A 10025-nucleotide genomic window follows, 5' to 3' on the forward strand; every position below is an offset into this window, starting at 1 on the left:
TAAACCTCACCCCTTTGCTCAGCCCTTGTGAGGGAAGGAGGGGGAGGTACAACCCAGCCACCAGCACATCACCCTCACAGCAAAGCACAAACTGTGCACTTCTGTGGAGAGCAGAGAGACAGCGAGAGGGTGGCAGCTGCGTCAACCCACGCTGCGTGCTTGGTCCATTAGGGTTTTGTCTGTCAAATGCAGGCAGGCTCTGCTGCCTCCAATCATTGTGTGCAGCCACAGCCATTGCTGCTCTTTGTCTGGTGCAGGCAACTCTGCTGGGGCTTGGCTTGCTGGGGCCCTTTCAGGTCACTGTGACTTACAAAGGGAACTGCTTTTCAAACCTCCTCTTCCCCTGCCATGCAGAAACAGAGATCAGTGGGGATGCAGCCAGGGAGTGCTCCTTGCCCTTGCCTTCCTGAGCTCCCGCCTGCCTTTGCTTTGCCTGGATGCAGTGAAACTGTACATTCACCTCACACAGCAGGAGACCGTGCAAGGCCACTGTCACACAGGCTCAGACAGCAGTGTAGCCAGTCAGTCCCAGACAAACAGCTCTCTGATTGTGTTCAGCAGACGTGCAGCTACAGGTGAAATTCTGGATCTGAGCTTTGTATACAGCAGTTGAGGAAAGCGGTGGATGACACTACAGAAGACTAGCAGAAATAATAATGGCAAACCCATGCAAAAATAATAGCAGCACTCCTCCTCCCACACCATAGTCTGCATGGAAAAACTGAAATAAGAGTAGTCCAGCTTAAACTACAATGGGCTAAAGAAGCAGAGAATAGGCTTCAAGTTTGAAGTCAGGGTCTGTCTCCCAGGTCTGTGGGGGATCACATCAATAATGGGGCCAAAACTGCAGCAAGAAGGGTTGGCATGAGGCAGGAGGAGCCAAGGCTGTACTGCTGCCTTTCTGCTTCTGGTCTTCATAGTATGTGCAACGTACTGACTTCCTTTACCCAAGAAATGGGGATAAGAAATAATGGCTGGTTACTTTTATCCCAAAAATCTACTTGTTTCTGAACCATTCCAGTGCCTTAGAGGCGGCAGGAAGCCCAGGCAAGCGTTACACTTGAGCAGCAGCTTGTGTTTATGGTGTGAGGCTGTAGCTGGTGACTGTGTGTGTGTGTGCCCGAGCCGATGGCACTCCCAGCACACAGCAGATGCTCTCTGCACGCACAGCCACACAAGCTGGTGGCTGCTTCCTTGAGCAAACGGAGAGCAGACGGTGTTTTGTCTTGTGACTCTGTCAGCGTGGCTGCTGCCATCTCAGGTCTGTTTTAAAGCGTGGCAGAAGGTTGGTGCTGTACACAAGAAGAATTTGATTTTGCTGTCAGCTGGCTCCTGCACGGAGCTCCTCGGGGCCATGAGAATTTATGCAGCCAACACTGTGCTTTGTGCAAGTCTTTCGGATTGTAGAAATAAGGCCCAAAGCAGGGATGTGGCTTGCCTTTCATCTCCCAGAGCTTCCTCAGCCACATGCACAGCTTTATCAGCTCTTGAGACTCTGCTGTGACTGCCAAGATACTTGGTAGCTTGGCAAAGACACAGCTCTTTGATGCACAATATTTCAGGGAAAACTAAGTATTTTTTTTGTAAAGGGAGATGAGGAAATGAGGGATGTCTCCAGCTCCTGTGCCTTCAGAAGGAGACCTCAAAATGCAAAGGGGTGATAAACTCTTTGTCGTGCTGAGCCTTGGTTTTAAGTTCAGATCTGTGCAAAGTTTCATACTGTCACAATTGCCTCTGACTTCCAGCAAAACCCCTGAAATCTTTTCAAGGCAGCTGAATTGAGTGCTTCTACTGTTCCCTTCAGGAAAGGATCTTAGCACCTTGGGTCTGAGGGAGCACTGAGCTTTAATCATTACACTAGTGCTTCCAGTTTGTATTTCTGCAGCATTTTATAAATAGCAGGAAATATGGTCTTTGCAGCATGCTATTCTAAACCCCTGATTACTCACCCTGCAGCACAGCATCTTCTTCAGCTAAGGTTGTCTCTAATTTTTAGCCTTGGCAGCCTTGACCATGGCCTGGTTGGAATCAGACCTCTCTAAGCACTGCAGGGCATCTTAGAAGTACGCTTCAGCTCAGATCTGCTGCTGCCTGGATCTGATGGCAGAGGAGCTGAAAGCTCTCCATGCAGATTGCTCATTGAAATGCAAACCTCATCCCAGTAAAGCTTCTGTCTGCCAGCATACCCTTTGACAAACTGATAATCCATGATAATAGAGAATTTTATCTCCATTCTTAAACATCATCAGGCATGATTATTAATGTCTTCCTATTGCACAATAAACAACACAGAACCCTCAGCCTTCCTGAAAGTGGAAGGCAGGCAAATTACATCTGCACTGTGGGTGAGCTGTGCATTCACTGCTTCTGCAATCAGCCAACAAACCCCTCCAGATTTCTGAGGCCAGACTATTGCTCCTGGCAGCTCATCTCCTTACTCCACAGCAGAGCAGGCTCCCGGGGTGAAAAGCTGGGCCTGTTGAAATCAATGGCAAAGTCCTGCTCATTTTTCTTGAGTCAGGATTTCTCACTTAATCTCTTCATTTCTGAGTGGGCAGAGGAAAAAATCCTTTATTTTTGGAGTGCCTTCTTGGAGGGCAGCCTGTGTAATGTTCTGCTTTTGTCTGTGCAGAAGGTGTGCAAGGTGTTGGACGTCCTGCAGTCCTGTCCTGCCCCGAATGTCCTGGGCTGGGAAGGCAGGAGCAGGAGGACAGGATCTGTCTGTGCTCCCAGTCAGGGCACATGGCATTCCAACCTGAGCTCTGTACCTGATGATCATCCTGTCAGGACTGAAACACATCTCAACCACACATCCTGAAGATTTCCTGGTATAGGCCAGGAATTTCTCTTTCTGGATCCTCTGGTAACTTGGGTGACCCCTTCATTTGATTAGGCAAACAGGCTCTTTAATACTGCTAGAATCAAATTCATAATTCTCTTTGCCAAGCATGAACTTCCCTATGGGCAGCCTCCACTTGCCCATAGGTAGGTAAGCAAAATGTGTGTAATGAAAGTTCCACCTTGTGCCACCTTCCTGGTGGCTGCATCACTGACACAGCTGAGAACTCTACAAGAGCCTGTGAGAAATCCAGTGATTGCAACCCAACCATACACATGTTTTTGGCCAGTTTTGAATTAAAAAATCCCTAGAAGTGGCAGTTCAAAGATGATTTCTGACCAAGCACAGCTTGAATAGGCCCTGTGCTAGATCTAACAGGAGTAGGAACTTGTGTAACTCTAAATTCTGTTGCTCACACTGACGCACTAATGGGATGGGCATTGTGAGGGGCCGTGGCAGGAATCCTGCTGCTCTCCAGAGAATACTCTGACCTGGCAGCTGCCTGTCTCCAGCTCCGGTGAACCGATCAAAGTCACGGGAGCCAACTGCCCCAGAGGCCAATGACTCCGTGCCTCATCTCTCACGCACTGCAGCACAACTACCTTTTCTTCTGGAGCTCCTGAAACCTGCCCTGGTTTGCTGTCAAAAGAGCAGTTACACAAGTCTTTCTCTCATTGCCTATATTTTGCCAAAGACCTCAACTGCACCTCGGGAGTGGGGGTTGTTGGTAATTTTTCTCCCTTTTATCTCCTAAAGACTTTGATGCGCCTGGCCCCTTTTACTTAGAACACCACCTTGATCACAGAGCACCTTACAGATAATTCTGGTTGTGTTGTTTTAAGTCATTTCCTCTTTCTCTCTTTTTGTGGTAAACCTTGGTAGAGCTTTGCTGAAACATTGCCTGAACCTCTAGCCCAGTATTAGACTTTGCTTTTAGAGAAAACCTTCTAAAGATGTCTTTTTTGGCTCCAGAGTGCCCATTAAAAAAATCTCAATTAAAATGGAGGCAGAAGGAATGTGCTGTAACTGTGCTTTCAGTGATGCAGAGCTGGCTGGTTCTGACCTGACTGCTGCCCCAGTGCCTACACGCCTGTGCTGCACCTCTGTAGGGCTGATGTGTTCCTGAGTCACCACTAAAGGCTGCTTCTGGCACAGCCTGTGTCAAACTTGATCAAATGAGGGCAACAAGAATGGTGAAGGGCCTCAAGGGGAAGCCATATGAGGAGTGGCTGAGGGTACTGGGTCTGTTCAGCCTGGAGGAGACTGAGGGGAGACCTCACTGCAGGTACAGCTTCCTCCTGAGGGGAAGAGTAGAGGCAGACACTGATCTCTGATCCCTGGTGACACTGACAGGACAAAAGGGAATGGCCTGAAGTTGTGTCAGGGGGGTTTAGGCTGAGTATTAGAAAAAGCTTCTTCCTCCAGAGGGTGGCTGGGCACTGGAACAGCTCCCCAGGACAGTGGTCACAGCACCAATCCTGACAGAGCTCCAGAGTCTCATGGTGTGACTCTTGGGGATAGTTCTGTGCAGGACCAGGAGTTGTACTTGATGACCCTTGTGGGTCCCTTCCATCTCAGCATATTCTGTGATAAATAGATGTAGAGGACAAAGACTGGCTTCTCTGCAGCACAAACTGCCAGATTCAGGCTGTGACTGTAGAGGGGGAATTTGGCAGCCCTGCTCACCAGTGCCATATGATGGGGCACTGCTGCTCCATGTTTTCTGTGTTCACTTTTATACTGTTAAGATAAGCAATGCCCCTGTGGAGATGAGTCACTTTGCAAAGGTGGCAGGAGGATTCCCAGTTCTCTTCTCCACACTGTGAAGGCCTGGTCTGTTCACTGTTCACTGTTATCCAGCTGCTGCCAGAGGCTGGGCAAGGATCCCCAGGAGCTCACCACAGAAACCTGGGGCTTTTTGTGCCTCCTCTTGGGAATGGGCCTGGGTGCTATTGTGGAGACGTGCACTTCCCTGTCCTCTCATCTTTCACAATGGCCTGAGTTCAGCTGCTGCCTGCCCGAAGGACCAGGGCTGGACAAGGCTCCAGAGACTCTATTCCTGCTGCTCCTCACTTAGCTGGAGGCACTGGCATTGAGTAACCCTGGGCACACCCTCACCCCAACCCCAACACACCAGGGCCAGGGCACATGTCAGCACCTGGCCATGGCAGAGCCCAGCCACTGCCTGTGTGCCACCAGCCTCACAGTGTCACCAGCCCCACGGTGTCACCAGCCTCGCAGTGTCACCAGCCCCGCGGTGTCACCAGCCTCGCAGTGTCACCAGCCCCACGGTGTCACCAGCCCCACGGTGTCACCAGCCTCGCAGTGTCATCAACATCGCGGTGTCACCAGCCTCGCAGTGTCACCAACATCGCGGTGTCACCAGCCTCGCAGTGTCACCAGCCCCACGGTGCCACCAGCCTCGTGGTGTCACCAGCCCCATGGTGTCACCAGCCTCGCAGTGTCACCAGCCCCGCGGTGTCACCAGCCCCGCGGTGTCACCAACATCGCGGTGTCACCAGCCCCATGGTGTCACCAACCTCGCGGTGTCACCAACCTTGCGGTGTCACCAGCCCCGCGGTGTCACCAGCCCCGCGGTGTCACCAGCCCCACGGTGTCACCAGCCTCGCGGTGTCACCAGCCCCACGGTGTCACCAGCTCCACAGTGTCACCAGCCTCGCGGTGTCACCAGCCTCGTGGTGTCACCAGCCTCGTGGTGTCACCAGCCCCACGGTGTCACCAGCTCCACAGTGTCACCAGCCCCGCGGTGTCACCAGCCTTGCAGTGTCACCAGCCCCACGGTGCCCTGTGGCCCTGCTCTCAGGAGAAGCTGCAGTGCTGAGCCCCTGCCTGCCTCACTGACCTGGCCATGGACATCCAGCAGCTGCTCCAGCGCTAAGGCAAGCCAGCCCTGAGCACTGGGCTGGATCCAGTGCCAAGAGCCTGCTGAAGTGGTGCTGGGCACAGGGTCACCAGGAAGCAGGAGCTCCCTTTGCAGAGAAATGTGTGTATTCATGTGTGTCTGTGTGTGCATTTGCATGCCCAAGACACCAAATTGGTTCATTTATATTTTCATGCATTTAAACATTGCCAGCTGTGCTAATGATGGCTGTAGCACATCAACCACTTCTGTTCTCTCCCAGACTTGTTATTTTCCCACTGGTTGTTCTATCTGTTCTGTGAGAGTGCTAAAGTGCTGTTTCTTTCACACAGTCTCAGGTAGGAAATTGCAGTGTAGCCTGTATATTTTAAGCATTACTTAATTTGACTGGAAAGATCACGGGTTTGTTAGAGCAGAAAGAGACCTCATAGCTGGGATCAGTTAGCTACAGAAGCTGTGGAAGACTGAAAAAAAAAAAAGAGTATATTGTCATCTTTGGGAGATTTAAAAAACATATGCCTTCTCTCCACTATTTCAGACTACTGAGCTTTATCAGTTTTACTGCAAACTACAAATGCTTTTTGTGTAATGACAGCTCTTTAATTAGAACTTGGAAGCAATAGCATCTGCTGATTATAGCATGGTCCAGCATGTTCTTATTCCTCAGTTTTTATTTCCAGCTCTGCAACTAAACTGTTGCATGCCTCAAGGCAAGTAACTTCACCCCTCAGTGTCTGTACTTCCACAGATGGAATTGAAACCTCCACTGGAGATCCCTGGACAGAACCTGCTCAAATGGCACAGTCTTGGGTTACTTTTCCATCCTGTGCATGTCAACCCATGTATCAGTCCAGTGAATGAAGGTTTGGGATTTACCTTGTCCAGGCATAGTCTGTGAGATATTCCAGGTTTGAACAATGGAAATTTTATAGGCTTCAGTTATAACTGGCTGGGCAAGAAACAACAGCTTCTCAGCAATGAGTCCTCACTTGCATGGAATGCCATTTAGCGTCTGATCTCTCCGCACCACAGTGAGATATTAAAATCTGTCTATCCAGAGTGCATTTCTGGAGGGATGAAAAAGTTTGAAATGGGACTTTCAGTCTGAAGTGACCCTCAGTTATGTATGAAAAAGTTTTGGTTTCCCAGGAGGAATATTATATACTAGCGATTATGGAAAAAATTAAGCAATGCAGTTGAGAGAGAGACAGCACAGCTGGTTCTGCTGTCTGCAATCTTTCCCCCCACACTGATAGAGATACTGGTGGAGATGAAGGAAAATGACAGTGGTTGTTGTGATGACCCTCTTTAAACCTTTAGTTCTGTGATTGCCAGTCTGAACAACAGGAACAGGTTATTTGCCCTTACAGCCAAAGGTAGCAGGGTGCTGCACAGTCTGAAAGTCACTGCAGTCCCTTCATTGGAGATTTCAGATGCAGCCAAATGAAGATTTTTTAAAATAGTCCCAATGACTGGAGCCAAGTGGGGAAAAGTCAGAAGGGATGTGCACAAGGGAAGGAGGTTGAGCCACACTGAGCACTGGCAGTACATCAGTGTTATGTGTGCTCACAGGCAAGCACTGGTGTAAAGTACAACAAGCAAGTGGCTTTTTTTTTTCCAGTCTTACTTAAAAATGTTCCCAAAATCTGTGAGTACAGCATCACAGAATGTCTGATATTTTGTAATGCCACAAACATTGACCTTAACAGACACCAGAATCCCACTGGGAGTTTCATCCATTTGCAGTGGAAACATGATGTCTTTAATAGTAAGGATGTTTCAATAACTTTCCGGGATTTTTTCCACTTTGGCACATCTATTCTCTGACAGATTGCAAAAGAGAGGAATTCAGTAGTAACAGCTTGATTCTGCAGGATGCTAAAGCCTTTCTGTCCAGGACTGTGTGTCCTCAGCCCTTACCCAGAACAGCTCAGCGTCACACAGGATTACTCAGCATTTTGCAGCCTGGAGCCATTCTTACCCACTTGGCCTTGCCACTAACATTTCTATTACTATTTCTACTTCTGAGCTGAAACAGGTGCCTTTTTCTGAAAGAACTCAGCCTTTTTGTCTAGGAAAGGGCTTGGTGTTGTAGGAAAGCTGTGGCACAATAACATATCTTGAAAATTTATGCCTCGATTTCTCCCTCTTAGAAAAGCAGCACCTTGATGCCGGATTTAGTAACAATGGCAGCATAACTGAATTGTTTATTATGTTGTGTTAATGTTATGTAGAGGAAATGTCAAGGGAAATGGCTTCCTCTCTGTTTCTAAACTAATTGTAGACTCCAAACAGGTGTTTATTCTGATAGAATTAACAGTTTGAGAATGAGTGGAGGTTTATGCTGATTAAACAGAAAAAAATATGGTATCTTTGTTATGGCTGGCATGATCAACATTTATTAAACCTCTTGTTTGGACATAAAATATCCAAATTGCTTTAACAGTGCCTGGCCTTTCCCCATACAGCACTAATAGAGTCAATGGTAAAGTTCTTGTCAGCTTCAGGAGGCCAAAGGGGTTTCACACTGTTGTGGCCTTTCCTGGTATTTGCTGCCTCACAGATCAGTGTATTGCAGAATCTTCTGTTCAGAAGAAGGCAGAAAACATGTTTTTCCTCTCTTTGCCCTGGCTGTTCCTTGTCAGAAAAGGGAGAAGAGCAGGAGGCTGAAGCAAAACAAACAGGAGCAGGGCAGGATGGTATTTGTTTACTTTGGGGCTGAGTGAGCAGCAGTGAGGTGCTCACTGTTCTGCTGCAGCTGTGGCAGTCTGTGTGACAGAGACGTCCCCACTTCCCAGCAGGACCCTCGGGCTGCTGCCACTGCACTGGGAAGGGCTCTGCCCTGTGCAGGGGATGCCTTCCCCAGAAACAGACCCAAACTGCTACCCTGGCTTGTGACTGGGAATGGTGACTGCTCTTTAGCTGGCCCAGCGCTCCAAACTCCACCTCTGTGAGCACAGCTTTGGCACTGCTGCCAGATTCCCTGCTGCCAGAGCAGTAAGCCAACCTGCGCCCTGCCTGGTCTTGGAAGTCCCGTATCTTAGGCTCAAGGTCCCTGCAAGAGCCTGAGCTGCAGGCAGACAGGAGGGGTGCTGGGGCAGTGCAAGGACACCTGAGCTGGAGCTGTTTGTGTTCCCAGTGCACAGTCAGACAGGACACTCCAGTCACCTGCTGCAGGGGGCTTAAACTCATCAGGTGGGACTTTTCAGCCAGTGGAATGATAACATTTTTAACTGCCCTAACTTGATTGCATACAACTATCTGCCCTTCAAGGAGAAAATGCAAGGAAAGATGTTTTAACACTGAGGTGAACCTCTTCTGATTGCTCTTCCAGGCCTGGTTTGCAAACGTCCCATTTGATCACTGCTGAAACTCAGACTGACATTTATCTGAATGGAAGCTGCTTTTGCTGCCCTTCACTAACCTCTTGGTCATTAACTATAGAAATTAATGCGGACTTCCAGCTCCTACATATATAAAAAAGAGACATACAGCACCCTGTTGGATTACAGACCACTGCAGCATGTTAGTAAATGAGGAGGTCAAATCCTACAGTACTATCAATCCTGTGATGATTTTTAAAACATAAAGCCATGTGGAAGCAACTTCACATCCCAGCCTAGCATTGGTTTTTTGGGGGTTGGTTTGGTCTGGAATTTATTCCTTAATAAAACTTTTTCAGAAATGCCCACGAGGCCTGGCTCTGAGGCTGTTGGTCTGATGGGACACGATGTCACACCGCTGGAGCTGGCGTGGGGCTGGGAGCAGCCAGACCTGGCTCGGGTGCTCCAAGGACCTGCCATCCCTGCTGTGAGGCTTCCTGCTACCCCAGCACTCATTTCCTGCTCCCAAGAGCAGAGCCTGTCCTCTCCCTCCTCCCCACAGCAGCGTGAGGTTGTGTGTTTATTTTGAAAAGCCGTCTGCAAAACTCTTTAGGGTTGTTCTCTATTGTAAGGGGAAAAACTAAAATTAAATGAAAAGTCTCCTCTCTAAAACACCAAAGCAAGTGCCTTTGCTTTGTGTAGCAGAGTACACTGGCTTCTATATCTGCAAAGGATAATGGTTACAGATTTTTCGAGAATAAAGTGTCTTATGGCTTAAATTTGTCCCTCAGGTCTTTAAGGCCAGGGCCACATTAGAAGCTTATGATAATGAAATGCTTGTTGAAGAAAAAAAAATTATGCCATTTTTGTATCATTAAAATACTATTGTAGGTGGATAATTAAGTCAATGTGATCTTTTTCCTGTTTAGGTTATTTAACTTACTGAACTGGGAATTGCTCTGCCAGCAAAAATACCTTTAGT

The sequence above is a fragment of the Anomalospiza imberbis genome, chromosome 13, assembly GCF_031753505.1.
Source record: "Anomalospiza imberbis isolate Cuckoo-Finch-1a 21T00152 chromosome 13, ASM3175350v1, whole genome shotgun sequence".
NCBI lineage: Eukaryota > Metazoa > Chordata > Aves > Passeriformes > Viduidae > Anomalospiza > Anomalospiza imberbis.